The 15,229-nt window shown below is 45.8% G+C and overlaps 1 protein-coding gene across 2 annotated transcripts in view; it reads left to right on the plus strand.

Annotated features, from left to right (window-relative positions):
* The window catches only part of LOC105008474 (mitochondrial import inner membrane translocase subunit TIM16), a 164,027-nt gene that overhangs the window by 67,414 nt on the left and 81,384 nt on the right, over nucleotides 1-15,229 (plus strand). The gene's annotated exons all lie outside the window — the stretch shown is intronic.

Genomic DNA, 15,229 nt, shown 5'->3' on the forward strand with positions numbered 1-15,229 from the left:
AAACCACAGGGACTTGATGGACCAGTAAGGACACACACACAGGCTTAAGCCAGGCACTGTCGTGGTTGTGTTTGGAAACCGGGAAAGAGAAAGGGGTGAGAGAGAGAGTGGGTGAGAGGGAGGGTGAGGCCTCAAAAGCACTGGAGAATGTCTGGACCGTAGTGTCTAAACCATTGACCAGGTTAGGAGGGATCTTTAGGGGCTGTGAGTCCTCTCTCTCTCTCTCACACACACACACACACACACAGACTTGTCTCATCTAACTGACCTCCACAGGCTCTTGTCACCTGGTCTTAGTCGTAACCCCAACTAGCTCAGAGTGCATGTTAACCATATGACCGGACACACTGGTCCCAGTAACCAGCTCAGAGTGCATGTTAACCGTATGACCAGATACACTGGTCCCAGTAACCAGCTCAGAGTGCATGTTAACCGTATGACCAGATACACTGGTCCCAGTAACCAGCTCAGAGTGCATGTTAACCGTATGACCAGATACACTGGTCCCAGTAACCAGCTCAGAGTGCATGTTAACCGTATGACCAGATACACTGGTCCCAGTAACCAACTCAGAGTGCATGTTGACCGTATGACCAGACACACTGGTCCCAGTAACTAGCTCAGAGTGCATGTTGACCGTATGACCAGACACACTGGTCACAGTAACCAGCTCAGAGTGCATGTTAACCGTATGACCGGATACACTGGTCCCAGTAACCAGCTCAGAGTGCATGTTAACCGTATGACCGGACACACTGGTCCCAGTAACCAGCTCAGAGTGCATGTTAACCGTATGACCGGACACACTGGTCCCAGTAACCAGCTCAGAGTGCATGTTAACCGTATGACCGGACACACTGGTCCCAGTAACCAGCTCAGAGTGCATGTTAACCGTATGACCGGACACACTGGTCCCAGTAACCAGCTCAGAGTGCATGTTGACCGTATGACCGGACACACTGGTCCCAGTAACCAGCTCAGAGTGCATGTTAACCGTATGACCGGACACACTGGTCCCAGTAACCAGCTCAGAGTGCATGTTAACCGTATGACCGGACACACTGGTCCCAGTAACCAGCTCAGAGTGCATGTTAACCGTATGACCGGACACACTGGTCCCAGTAACCAGCTCAGAGTGCATGTTAACCGTATGACCGGACACACTGGTCCCAGTAACCAGCTCAGAGTGCATGTTAACCGTATGACCAGACACACTGGTCCCAGTAACCAGCTCAGAGTGCATGTTGACCGTATGACCGGACACACTGGTCCCAGTAACCAGCTCAGAGTGCATGTTAACCGTATGACCGGACACACTGGTCCCAGTAACCAGCTCAGAGTGCATGTTAACCGTATGACCGGACACACTGGTCCCAGTAACCAGCTCAGAGTGCATGTTGACCGTATGACCAGACACACTGGTCCCAGTAACCAGCTCAGAGTGCATGTTAACCGTATGACCAGATACACTGGTCCCAGTAACCAGCTCAGAGTGCATGTTGACCGTATGACCAGACACACTGGTCCCAGTAACCAGCTCAGAGTGCGGGGTGGATTACAGCTCCATGAGGTGGCACGCTGGTCAGTTTCATGGAATTCAGTTCATTTCCAGTTCGGCAGGTCTTTGTTCCCCCTTCTTAAACCACAGGTTTTCGGGCGTCGTGTTGAGCCAATGCCTTTTTATGGAGCTTCCAGGGGTCATCCACAGACTGCCTGTCGCCCTCGATGACACAGGCAGGGACTTTCTCTCTGCTTCCCCACGCTGCCCTCTGCTCTGCTCGACCTCCACCTGAGGGGAAGAGGTGGAAAAAAATTCAACTGATGGAGTGAGAGAACGATATGGAGGTTGATGAAAATAGATGGAGCAGCAAGAAGCGGCACGCTGTTACGCTGTTACGCTGTTACGCTGTTACGCTGTTACGCTGTAACCAGTGTGGCACGCAGCTCCAGTTAAAAAAAAAAGAACCAACCCGGATTCAAGGCCTCGAATAACACACGCACACGAGCGTCTTAAACCGTCAAACCTACGACTAAACAAACCAACTTTTTGGAGGCGTCCCCGTGCAAATAAATAGCCATACCCTTCTCTGGGAGGGTAGGAGAGGAAGGCTTGGCTGGAGTTAGGAGCTGGCGTCGGTTCCTTGGTTGCTGACCTCTGTTGGTTTGCTGTAAATTATATCTCTCATAGGGAAAAATATGTTGTGGTTGGTTGAGCTGAGCTTGTAGTTGAAGACCCCCACTCGCTCTCCCTCTTTCTCTTTTCTCTCTTGTTCTGTCTCTGCTCTCATGCACTCTTTCTCTTCATTTTCTTTCTGTCCATCATTCTGCCCATTCTAATAGTCCTTAATCCCTCTTTCCCTTGTCCTCGCTCTCCTACTCTTTCTATGTCTATATTAATCCTAATGCTCTGCTGTGGATGGTGGATACATTATTCTGGGTCTGTGGTTGATGGGGGAAGTCATGGATAAATGAGAGGAAGGGAGGGGGGGAACTGGCTCTTACCTTCCCCAGCCACAGTGAACCCGAATCAGGCTGATATGCACTTTTCACTGGGCTGGACCAGAACTGGCCCTTGGGCTCAGTGGTGCATCAGCAGTCCTGGCCACAGTCACAGCCCAGAGCGGATGGTGTGCGAGCGGGCACAGACACACGTGGCGTTAAGCATTCCCAGCAGGCAGATGGATTTGTTTGTACTGCGCGGTGACGGTCAGCCATTCCCCATGGCTTAAACTAGTGCCACCCTGGAAGGCAGTTTTTGGGCAGATGAGTCACCTGCTTCTGGTCCAAGTAAGTTGTTGACCTCTGGCCTTGCACACCGAGCTGGACTTCTCAGACTACTGAGCCCAGCCTAGCTGAGATTAATGGCACTGACCTTGGGTACCATAGATGCTGGGACACTGCTAAAAAATACCTTGTGAAAAGAGGCTGTTCCAACCAGCACGGTGTAAAGAACATGAATAGGAGCTTTGTTGCACTGAGTTCTGATTAAAATGAATGGTTTAATCCTTCTATCCAGGACCACCAGGAGAAATAATACAGCCTCTCTGTCAGTTTCACATTCTCTCCACAGCGTTTGACAACAACCCTTTAGTCTGCCAGTCAGTCAAACACACACCCCTACACACCCCTAGTCTGCCAGTCATTCGGAAGCTCAGTTCTAATCACGCTGCAGACACTTGTAGATTGCCAGACCTTTCCTGTGTGCCTGGATTAGAGGAACAGACTATTTGTGGGAGAGAACTTATATGTGGCTGTGTGTGTGTGTGTGTGTGTGTGTGTGTGTGTGTGTGTGTGTTCATGCGTCTGGTGTTTAAGGCTAAGCTCACAAAATGACTTGCTCCCCAGCCCCCCCGTTTCTGGTCAGCCAAAGGAGGGAATAAACAGGTGTCTGTTGAACGAGGCAGACGTCTCAGGGTCCGGGTTCACAACCGGGGTCAGAGGTCAGGTGGAATGAGCCCCGTGGCAACAGGATGTTTACACTGCTCTTTCTTCTTTGAGATTAGGGTGAGTGTGTGTTTGAATGTGAGTGGACGCGTGTGTTTAAAGTTAAACTGACTGATGAGGGTAGGGAATTGTGCTCAAGGTCCCATTCATTAACAGTGTGTACCAGTCAATCTTTGGAATGACACACACATACACGCACACGCACACACACATTCATACACACACACACACACACACACACATTCATACACACACACACACAAACACTGTCATTTTATGTTACATTTGATATTATATTTATTTGATCATGAGGTGTATATACACTTCCAGTCAGGGTTCCTGTGTAGCTCAGTTGGGAAGGTTTGGAATGGATTTTGTTAATGCTGGAAGTGGCTCTGGGTAGGGGATTCTGCTAAATGACTTATATGTCAAAGTATGTGGGCCATTTCCACTGTTGGCACCTGGTCGTCTAACGAACGACCCTTAAACCAACTGACCAGCCTCCAGACATCTTGGGAGCTGTGGTGAGAAAAGGATTATGGGTACTAATCCGTGCCTGCCTGTCATCACCTTCAGTGTAAACATAAGAAAAGACCGAGACGCACCGGTGGGCGCATAGTATCTGTTTTCTTACAATCTTGCTTTATTAAGCTTGCAGGGTGCAGTTTAACATCTACATATCGTAGCCCCAAAGGTGCAGACTCCACCCTTCTAACCCATATCACTTCGGCAGGGTTGAGAAACAAACACTAAATATGGGGTCTCCAACAGGTCGATTTAATGCTCCTGGTAGCCTCCAGGCTTTTTAGGAGTACCTTGCTGAACAGTAATGAATGTACATGTGCAATTTTAACATGTTCAACCTTAAATGTTCCAATCAGTGTTACATTGACATTACACCAGGCCTGTTTAGCTTTTACTGGCGTAAAAGGCCAAACCTTTCACAATATCTGCCAGTTGTTTTCCATCATGTTGAACCTGTTTATGTGGTGCACTTTATTTTGTTGGCTTAGTTGTTAATAATGATGTAGTCGTGTCGTTCGGGTTGAAATAGAAGTACTTTGGAACTGTGGGTTGAAACTTGGCAAGGTGCACTCTTATCGGGGTACTCCACAGTGGCCTCACAGACCCAACTCTTTTACCACTCAAAACATCCCACTTTCTTTCATGTTTTCTCCTCTCATAATTGTACCAACACCCAGCTGAAACTCAGATGGCAACATCATTTTGCAAACCCTTATTTATCCTTGTTGACCGAAAAAGAAGTGTAGTATTTTGCTTTTCTAATCAGTAGCTGGGGAAACATAGCACTGCAGAGGACAAGAGAATGATGTGCTTGTAGTTGAGTACCCGAAAAAACAAAGGTTTTTCAGAGTGGCTCTCCTGTCTGAAATGGTTGGAGACCTCTACTCCACAACTACGAGTACCAGAGCTCCTAGTTCTACTACAACACAAAGCTGAAAGCTAGCTTCCCATCCCACGCAGAGAACGGCTCGACATCTACATCCAAAACCAGTTTATAGCATCACTCACATACGGTCACAGCCAAGAACAAGCGGAACCCGAAGCCATTAAAGCTCTCCTCTGCTGTGGTATTCTCAGTTGTGTACAGAACCGCCGATCATGACCCAACGTCAGCTTAAAAGCCCATTCCGACTCTGTATACAGTGGCGCGTGATAGATGGCGGCCGTAGTCTCGGGGGGGATCGGGGGAGCGCTGCCGTCCAGCTATGCCGGCAATGTGTGTCCTCCGGTTGTCTGTTTGTGTTGCGAGGTGCCAGGGTAGAGGGCCGCAGTTGCTTTGTTAAAGATGAAAAATGATGGAGGGAGGGGAGGGAGGAGTGATGGAGAGGGGGGGTGACTAGCTATGGCTTTTCTCCCGTTAAAAGGGGGCTGGGTGAAGCACGAGCGGCTGGGTGGAATCGCTTTCTTGTCTTAATCGAGAGCAGTGTCCCGTCTAAGTCCTTGCAGCTGCTCTGTATTCCCAAACAGTGTTCCGGCAATATATTTCCCTCACACCCACTGTGTGTGTGTGTGTGTGTGTGTGTGTGTTTGACCCTGCTCTACTCTAGATAACGTCATCACTGAGTCTTGGCAATGCAGCACTCGTTGTTTTGGGTTGAGCCGTAATCCCTTTGGGTGTTGTTCATCGGCCATCATCGTCCTCTGACAGACAGACTTTATTGGTCCGGTGGACTGTTGCTTGACCTGCTCTCTAAGGGGTGCTCTCTGTCTCCCTCCCTCTCCCACCTTCTCTCTCGCTCTCTTTCCCTACCTCCCTCGTTCTCCCTCTTCCTGTCTGATAGTTGACAAGAGCGGAGGGCGTGTCTACAGGCGTGCAGCGTAACCGCCTGTCTCCAAATGTTGACGACGGTCTGAGTGTGTGGCGGTCGACATTACCGCACCGCGGTGAAATAATTTCGCCTCTTATGATGGGAAGTTGATGACACGGTAAGTGTTGCTGATTGGCTGGGCTTCTATGGTTGTAAACCATAGATTGTACATTGTTCCCAGCTGATGCTTCGAATCTGAACCGAGGAGGACGAATAGGAGGGAAGAGCAGGGATATGAGGCCGACAGGGTGGCCCGAATTCCAACCAACTGGGTCGAGAAATGTTTGCTTCTCTTGTTGATTACAAAACACCGCCATATGTGTTAGAAATATCCAAAGTCATCTGAAGCTTTTGCAGTGCCCAACATTTTTCAGCACTTTAATTAGCCCCAAAGATAATATGTGTCGACAGTGGTTAATAGTGTAGGATTTAGTACCGATTTAAAGCCATTTCTCTAAAGCTGTCTGTGGCTTTATTATAGGTTTATAGGTAGGTCTCTAAAGAGAAGAAAACCGTGGAAGTCCCCTGGCCTCAGGCTGGGGGTTTGGTGATTAGCCTTAGAGTAAACCTGGCTTTAGAGTAAACCTGGCTTAGATGTGTGTGTTTGCGTGTGTATGTGTGTGTGTGTCTCTCTCTCTCTCTCAGTCCTACATTCCTTCAGTCCAGTCAGGAGAGTCAGCAGCCCAGATTAATTCCATCCAGACACACTGTGTTTCTCAAATGGCATCCTATTCCAGACACAATGCACTTCTTTTGACCTGGGACGTTAGTGCTCCTAGCAGTGAATAGGGTGAGATTTGGGACACAACCACGGCCCTTTGACTCACTGTGTCTAGTCTACCAGGCAGTGGTCTAACGGTCTCTTCTCCAGACGAACAGGGCTGTTACTAGGTAGCTGGGGAAGACGCTGGGGTCAGTTCAGGACTGGACATTCACTGGAGCTGTTGAGGTTGGATGTGACTGGGGCAGTAGAATCCGGTGTCGCATGTGCCTGGTCTGACATCATTGTAATGGGAATGGATCGACAGCCACTGAGAACCAAGTCCGGCCCGCACAGTAAGAACACAGTAAGAACACAGTAAGAACACAGTAAGAACACAGTAAGAACACAGTTAGAACACAGGTAAGAACACAGGTAAGAACACAGGTAAGAACACAGTAAGAACACAGTAAGAACACAGTAAGAACACAGTTAGAACCTGCCCGCAAGTCCAGCCTGCATCCCATGACGTCACTTTATCTTGTTGGTTGAAAAGGAATCTGAGTAGGATCACGTTTGCCACGGTGCTTTCACCTATTCAAGGCTTCAGATTGATGGTTGATTTAGGAATCATCCGTTTACAACCAGTCACAAACAGCTGTTTTATAACAAGCCCAGCGTTCTGGTCCTTTACTGCTGAGCTAAAGTAGAGGCAACTGAGATAGAGCCTGGCTCAAGGCTATAAACAGCTACGGTAATATACGTCTGAGGTAAAGAGCCTTGCTCCAGGCTGTGAACAGCTACGGTAATATACGTCTGAGGTAAAGAGCCTTGCTCAAGGCTATAAACAGCTACGGTAATATACGTCTGAGGTAAAGAGCCTTGCTCCAGGCTGTGAACAGCTACGGTAATATACGTCTGAGGTAAAGAGCCTTGCTCCAGGCTGTGAACAGCTACGGTAATATACGTCTGAGGTAAAGAGCCTTGCTCCAGGCTGTGAACAGCTACGGTAATATACGTCTGAGGTAAAGAGCCTTGCTCCAGGCTGTGAACAGCTACGGTAATATACGTCTGAGGTAAAGTGCCTGATCATTCAATGTCTGTACTAGACATAGTGTGAAATGGTTACTGCTATGCCATTTAAATAGACAGGCTCTTTGCTATGGCAATCGGGTCGGGATGGTGGATGGGCGGGTTAAGCTGCCTATTCAGAATCTGACTTGTGAGTTAAAATTCTGACATTTTCAAGTTTTCTGTTTTAAGCCTTTTCTTTTCTTTGTTTCCCCAAACCTTTCTTAATCAGTCTGGATGAACACCTACCTGGAGGTTACTTATGTACGGGTATGGTCTGGTGTAATAGTCTTTTATGTAAGGGTTCAGTCTGGTGTAATAGTCTCTTATGTAAGGATTCAGTCTGGTGTAATAGTCTCTTATGTAAGGATTCAGTCTGGTGTAATAGTCTTTTATGTAAGTGTTCAGTCTGGTGTAATAGTCTCTTATGTAAGGATTCAGTCTGGTGTAATAGTCTTTTATGTAAGGGTTCAGTCTGGTGTAATAGTCTCTTATGTAAGGATTCAGTCTGGTGTAATAGTCTTTTATGTAAGGATTCAGTCTGGTGTAATAGTCTCTTATGTAAGGATTCAGTCTGGTGTAATATTCTCTTATGTAAGGGTTCAGTCTGGTGTAATAGTCTTTTATGTAAGGGTTCAGTCTGGTGTAATAGTCTCTTATGTAAGGATTCAGTCTGGTGTAATAGTCTTTTATGTAAGGGTTCAGTCTGGTGTAATAGTCTCTTATGTAAGGGTTCAGTCTGGTGTAATAGTCTCTTATGTAAGGATTCAGTCTGGTGTAATAGTCTTTTATGTAGGGGTTCAGTCTGGTGTAATAGTCTCTTATGTAAGGATTCAGTCTGGTGTAATAGTCTTTTATGTAGTTGTTCAGTCCACTGTGACAGCATCTGTTCCATTCCCATCGATAGCAACTCTATCAGCTAAGCAGAAACTAGGCCATGAAAAGGGAAGCACTGATATATCAGACAGCAGTTTGGCAAAATCACTTCAGTTCAATTGAGCTTTTGTCTGAATAAGTGTACAGTGTCTTACCATCGCTTTTGTGGTTTTGTTGATGAAGTCTAATAAATTATTTTGCTACATTAATATCCAGACATTGTATAATATATAATAAAATTAATAATTTTCATATAATCTATATATTTTCCATACATTTTCAGACTTATTTTGGTGAGTCTTTCAGATGATTGAATTAGCATTTGTTGAAATTAGAAGCATCATGAGAATCTACCATTTAATTAATGCCAGGGCACACAGACACTGCAATGATAAAACGTCGATATCGACGTAGATATTTTATGAATCAGATAATGCATTTCTCGTCAGTGCATCCCTGTCTTCTACTCAGTTACAAAATCTACTACAGTAACAAAACCGGAGACAGCGGCTGTCACTCTATTCATGGTCACACACAGGACGCCTCATCTATTCCTCTGTGCCATTCGGCCCTGTCAAACAATGGAAAGACACAAGTATCCGCCAAGAAATGTTCTGTAGTAATAACACGTGGTCATTGGTCAGATTGGTCACTTAGGTATCAGGTCTTATCCTCCTCGGCCAATAGACTGTAATGGACCATCTGGTCTCTGGAAGCACAATCAACTCTCCTGATCATCCACAGCAATGATATAAGTGGATCCAGAACTCTCCTAATTCTACTACTACTACCCATTCTAAAACTACTGCTACCACTACTACAACACACACCCACCACCAAACACACCCCTTTACTCAGAATTATTGGGCAATTAATGTGTGTGTGTGTGGGTGTTTGTGTGTGTGTCAGTCTTAACCACCTCCTGCATCATTAATACCAGATTCTCGACTTTCTTTTTTGAAAGAAATAATCCCGCTGAAATGAGAAGCACATTCGGGGTGCGTTCCAGAACGACAGGCTGTTCTTATTAGATGCTCTTTAATTTCAGGCTGTGGAAGCCTCCTCCACCGAACCGCCACCACCCCTCTTTGAGGCTGTTTTTTTGCGCTGCCTTCTTTTTCTGCCCTCCTAATTCTGTGACGACCAATTTGTGTTTATGACCGTGCCTCGTTGCAGCAGCTCCCTAGTGGGAATAGATCAGGACGAGTCCTCTTAAGCACATCCTGTCAAGCCGTTCTGGTTTCTATCAGAGCGCTCGTCCAACCAGAATGTTTCTGCCCGAACGTGCTTGGAGGGCCAACGACCGCAGTTGAGCTTGCAGGCGGCATTCCCGTCAAAAGGAGTCGCTAGAGCAAGACGAGACAAGGCTACCCTGCTCCGGACAGTGTTGAGCCCATTCTCCCCTGTGAGAGTCCCGGGTATGGTCCGTACACTGAAATCATGATTACATCTCCTGGGGATGCAGATGGTGTAGTGGCCAAGAGCGCTGGGCCAGTTACAGAAAAGCCAACAAGGTTAAAAACAGATCTGCCATTGTGCATTTGAGCAAGGCACTCAATCCTTGTTGTTCTGGTAAGTCGCTTTCCATAACAGCGTCTGTTAAATGATTACACTGTAAATCTGATTTCAACCTTTACTGCTGGGAAGGTACTAAAAACACTGCACATTTGAGTCATTCTTTAGAGTTCAGCAAGTTACTTCTGCAGAGTCGTGGTGTTTCAGTGCACATGGCCCTGAATAGCCATCCCTGTCTGCCTCAGCACTGCAAGCAATGCTCCACCAATTAAGCAACACTTTCCTCCATATCTCTCTGTATTTTTCTCTTTTTTTTCCCCAGAGTTTGTCAACCTATAACTTTGCCGTAAAACAAGCCTGATTACATGTAATTTTTGCAATCTGATTACGTAATCCCCATTTCACGTTATCAGTTACAACCCAGCCTTGTTTTTGGCCCTTTTTCCTGTGATCCATCACTGTCTTCTAACTACACACACAGCTCTGACCCTGCTATCACAGATGTACTGGAGCTGTTCCACGCCTGCCTCATGCCAAGCCATGTCTTGTGGCTCCTTCCAGAAAGCATTAAAGGGAGGCGGGGAGACTTGAGACGGGGGTCCAGTTGGTTCTCATATCTCGTAAAACACGTTAAATATGTGCTGTTTGTGCTAAAATCAAGCCAATACCTCTTCCTCCCATCTCCTCCTCCCCTCTGTCATCCCTGCCAGGTGGGCATCCACCACCCTCGTAGCCTCTCGAATCCATCTGTCCGCACGACCGCAGGTGTGTAACGCCACGGCAGGGAGGCCCGAGGGAGGTGAGGGGAAAGGGTGGAGGCGGGGAGAGAGGAGGAGGTTACACGGGAATGTAACTCCAACCAGAGTTACAGACTCCACAATCGGCCTTTGACTTTTCCTCCTGACGGCAGCTCTGCACTGGGCTGTAGCGTCCAGGACGTGGTTAGCATGGGGAGCACATCAGAAGGGGCCAAGCGTAGCACTTCAATAATGGGGCATGGCGAGTCGCCGCCAACCTCCTCAGGGCCACACGGGAAATGCGCACACATGTGCAAACACTCTGTGTTGGGCCGCGGTTTCCTCGTGCCTGATAACCTACTCCCTTCTGTATACTGTATGTTCCTATTGGCAGCGACCGGTTTTAAAGAGTCCGTTATGACGTTCACTGATCAGGTGCAGGATGGGGCCTTCAGACCAGTGCGTATCTGTGGGACCCGTCTGTTTGCGTGAGCGGCGGTCTGCGGGCCAGCTGGGTAGTTTGACGCGTGTTCATACCTGAAGATGGCGCCTGTCACGGTTAGCCGACACGCCTCCGTCTGACCTCAGCGGTCAGCCCGAATGTTCTGAACCCGGCGAGGACGGGATGTCCAGTGGGAGGTCGTCTGAGCCGTGTGGTCAGTAAACGGTCTCAAATGTGAAAAGCAGCACGAGAGACGAAGACAGACTGCCGCTCCTTTTGAGAGAGAGGCTGAAAACGGCAGGGGGGAGGGGCGGATTTGGAGCCGCATGATGACCCTGTGTTTTAACACATTGTCCTTGGCAGACTCCCCTCCGGCTCCGGGTTTGGAACAGAACCTCAGACCAAGGAGGAGAGGGAAAGAGAGGGAGGGAAGAGGACTGATGTGGGGAAAGAGAGGAAGAAAAGGAAAAAAAGTGTAAAAATATTTACTCAGCGGTAATTTTGTGTGGAATTTTTCAGGACGATAATTTAGAAAAAGACTGGGCCCACTGCTACAATGGCCCCTTTGATTGGCGCACGCAGCCTGAGCAGTGTCGAGCTTGGCCCCCTGCCAAAGCCCCTGTGTCTTAAAGCCAGGGAAAGAACAGAGGACTGTTTTATGGAAGGAAAAGAGAGAAAAAGACACATGCTCTCCCTGTGTGTTTCAGTCTTTATTCTTCACCGGTCTCTCACCCCCCCCCCCCCCCCTCCACTCTCTTCCATTTTTACGTTCTTTCTCTCATATCGGCACACAGCCCACACATGGTCCTCTGACTGCCTCGGGGAGTGTCTGTCACCACCACCTGATTGGTTAAGACTCCCGTTGAACCTGGGTTAACTAGGCCAGGCAGAGTGCTGTGTCTCATTTCCAACGGTATTTCATCTGTCCTTTATGAAGCAAATGAGAAAGATAAGCAGAGGTCAAAGGAAGGCTTTAATAGTGACCGAGAGAGCGAGAGAGTGATGCAGAGAGAGGGAGAGAGAGCTATACTATATCAAACTTAAAACACAAATATCTAAATTAGACCAGCTGAATACCACAGGGTTCAACTACAGCAACAAAATGTGTTTATATACAGCTCCGGAAAAAGTTAAGAGACCACTGCAACTTTTCCTTTCCTTTCCAAAAAAGTCGAAAAGGAAGGTTTTGAGTGAGGAACAGAAAGGTTGAAATTAAGAGACCACTGCAAATTGAACGATTCTGTTCCTCACTCAAAACTTTCCTTTTCAACTTTTTTGGAAAGAAAAGTAAAAGGTGCAATGGTCTCTTAATTTTTCCGGAGCTGTATATATTTATTAATATTGTGCTATTTTTATGCTTTATTCATGGAGGAGAGACAGTTGGAAAGTTGGAAAGAGGAGAGAGTATGCTGATATAACAGTGGGTTTTAATGGACCCCATGCTGCAGTACAATACGAAGGCTTCAGCTTAGTACCTCTAGGCTACACGATGCCATAGATGCTGTTATCCTCTTTAAACTTCTCCTGTTTGTAAGGTCACTGTTCACATAGGATTAACTGTTTCTTAATCATTTTTTTCAATTTTTGCTTCTTTTTTTTCTAAATAGCTTTGGCAATGTAAACATGTTTCTGGTGCTAATAATTAAAAGTAATTAAACACCATTCAGTTTAATTGGAGGGCAAGATGGACTGAGTGAGTGAGCAACTGAATGAGAACGAGAGACTGAGCAAGAGACAGAGTGGCAGAGAGATTAAGAGAGAGACGGAGAGAAACTCAAAGGGAGACTGCAGGGAAAAAATGAGAGCGAGAGAGGGAGAGACTGAATGAGATAAAGAAAATGTTTGGGAAACAATGGCCTGACCTGCAGGGGGTGTGTTGTTACTTGCTACTTGTTGGGTTTACTTGGATGTTTTCACTCAGAACAAATTGAAATAACTGGGGCCTGCATGACAGCACTGGAAAGGTTTTATGTGTTTGTGTTGTTAGTGTTTGGAGTCAGCACAATAGCTAGCAGCTGGATGCCTGCACTTGAGCCAAGCTGTGTTTGTTCTTGTTTTTGAGTGTGTTTGTGAAAATAGTCCATCCCTGCCAAACCTTTACCTGTAAAAATTGTGGGTGGTCAGTGGTTATTTATAAACAAGCAAACAACACTAAGTCATTAGCCTCACCTAACATTTCAAAATGGAGCCCTAATGTGGTTTCAATAATAATTTACACACTGCATTTTGTTTCACGGAAGAAATAAAAAAAGTGTTGTGAAATGTTTGTTTTTGGGAAAGTGTAACTCTCTCGTACAAAGTGGATTATTTATTAGGCCAATCCTGAAGGTTGTGTTGGGAAGAACAGTCCTAACAGATGGATTTTCGCAGCTTGCTGGATATCGATGTATGAAACAAAATGTTCTCTCAGGCTCACACATCAATGTGTGTTGGGAAGCTGCGTGTGAGCAAGCATGTCTGTGTGTGTGGAAGATCCAGAGAACTGACTGCCAGACTTGACATCCTGACAGGTTTAGTAATCACTCTCTTCTGCTGGCCCGGTCTTACCTTGCTTCTTGGAGTGATGGCTAAATGAAGGAGGTGAAGTTGATGGCAGACCTAATCTGTTTCTCCAATGCCAGTCAGATATCCGACTTAGTCTGAGAAAAACAGACAACTTCTTAGTCTGAGAAAAACAGACAACTTGGAAGAAAACAGGCCATCCTCAAAAGTTTGTTTTCAGTTTTTATTGTTAATAAAAAAAATTTCTTGATGTCAAAATTGTTTTTTCCTCATAAAAAATGTTCACTTAATTCAAAAACACACAGAGACTAACAGTAACAACACAAAATAAATAGGGAAAATAGGAATCATATTGAAAATATTTCTGGATATTTTCAATGTTTTTGACCAGGTATTCCAGTTCGGATGTTTGGTTATTAGACTTAGTTTTTAACCGATTAAATTCTAAAATAATTAAATATTTAATATTGAAGGATACTGATTTGTTAAGATGTTATAAGATTTAGCTTACAACACCTAGCCACACTTCTTGCCTTGTCATCATGTACACTCTGGTCACAAAGCATGTTTGAAAAGGGAACCCCTGCTATATGCCTATGTTATGCAGGTTGAATACATTGATAGTGTCTGTGTGTTGGTTTTGGTTTGTCTATTGGGAGTGTTTCTGATTAGGGACTGACAGGTCTGCGGTAGACATTAAAGTCTCTTTAAAGTACTGTTTTCACATTCTCAGATACAAGTCCCAATTCTCCAGTTTCCACAAATTGTTGTTTGTCCGTTTGTCTGTCTAAATACAAGCCCACAAAGTCCCTCGTCCTATACTGACTTTTTATACAACTTGTGAACTGCAAGTAAGTAAGACGGGGGGCCCTCTTCTACCAAGCACAGGTTAATGATGCTCAACAAAGTACCGTAGAGGCAAATTTTTCTGGTGGAAATCAACATGAATAACTGTGTTTTGTTTTTGGGTACATAAATAATAAATAAAGGATTTGGAAAGTGTTCACCTCTCTTTGGAGTGAGTGTGTGGTTGAGGCAAACTCAGGGGATGTATGAAGTTCACTGCAACGCAGAAACAAATGCTTCCCTTTGTAACATTTGTAATCTTGCTCATCAGTGCTTTTTGTGTGTGGTGGGGAAGGGGGTTGAGGGCCACAGAAGGGAGAGGGGATTTAATTTTCTGCCCAGACATACAGCTACTTAGACTGTCTGACATCTGTAGGGTAAAGCCTTTGATTGACTTTGCTAGTACAAACGAATTTTAATCTTCAAAGATTATAATCTGGTGTTTTGTCTGTCTGTTAAATCACAAGCAGGGGATGGAGGGGGGGGGGACAAATCACAAAGACAAGTAAGATGGAAAAACAAAATCACAAAGACAAGTAAGATGGAAAAACAAAATCACAAAGACAAGTATAAAAAGTACAAACACAACTAAACAAAATGCCAAACTTCACTCTGCAATAGAGCCAAACAAAGCATTGTGTCATAAGTGTCAGCCAAGCTTCTCAATGGCTGAAAAAGGTTGTCTTCATTTGGTGACTGATGTCATTCACAGCAAGCACCACTCCCAGTGGGTAATGGTGAGGTGCTACGTAGCAAAACGATT

This window comes from Esox lucius, chromosome 11 (genome assembly GCF_011004845.1).
Source record: "Esox lucius isolate fEsoLuc1 chromosome 11, fEsoLuc1.pri, whole genome shotgun sequence".
NCBI classification, from domain to species: Eukaryota; Metazoa; Chordata; class Actinopteri; order Esociformes; family Esocidae; genus Esox; species Esox lucius.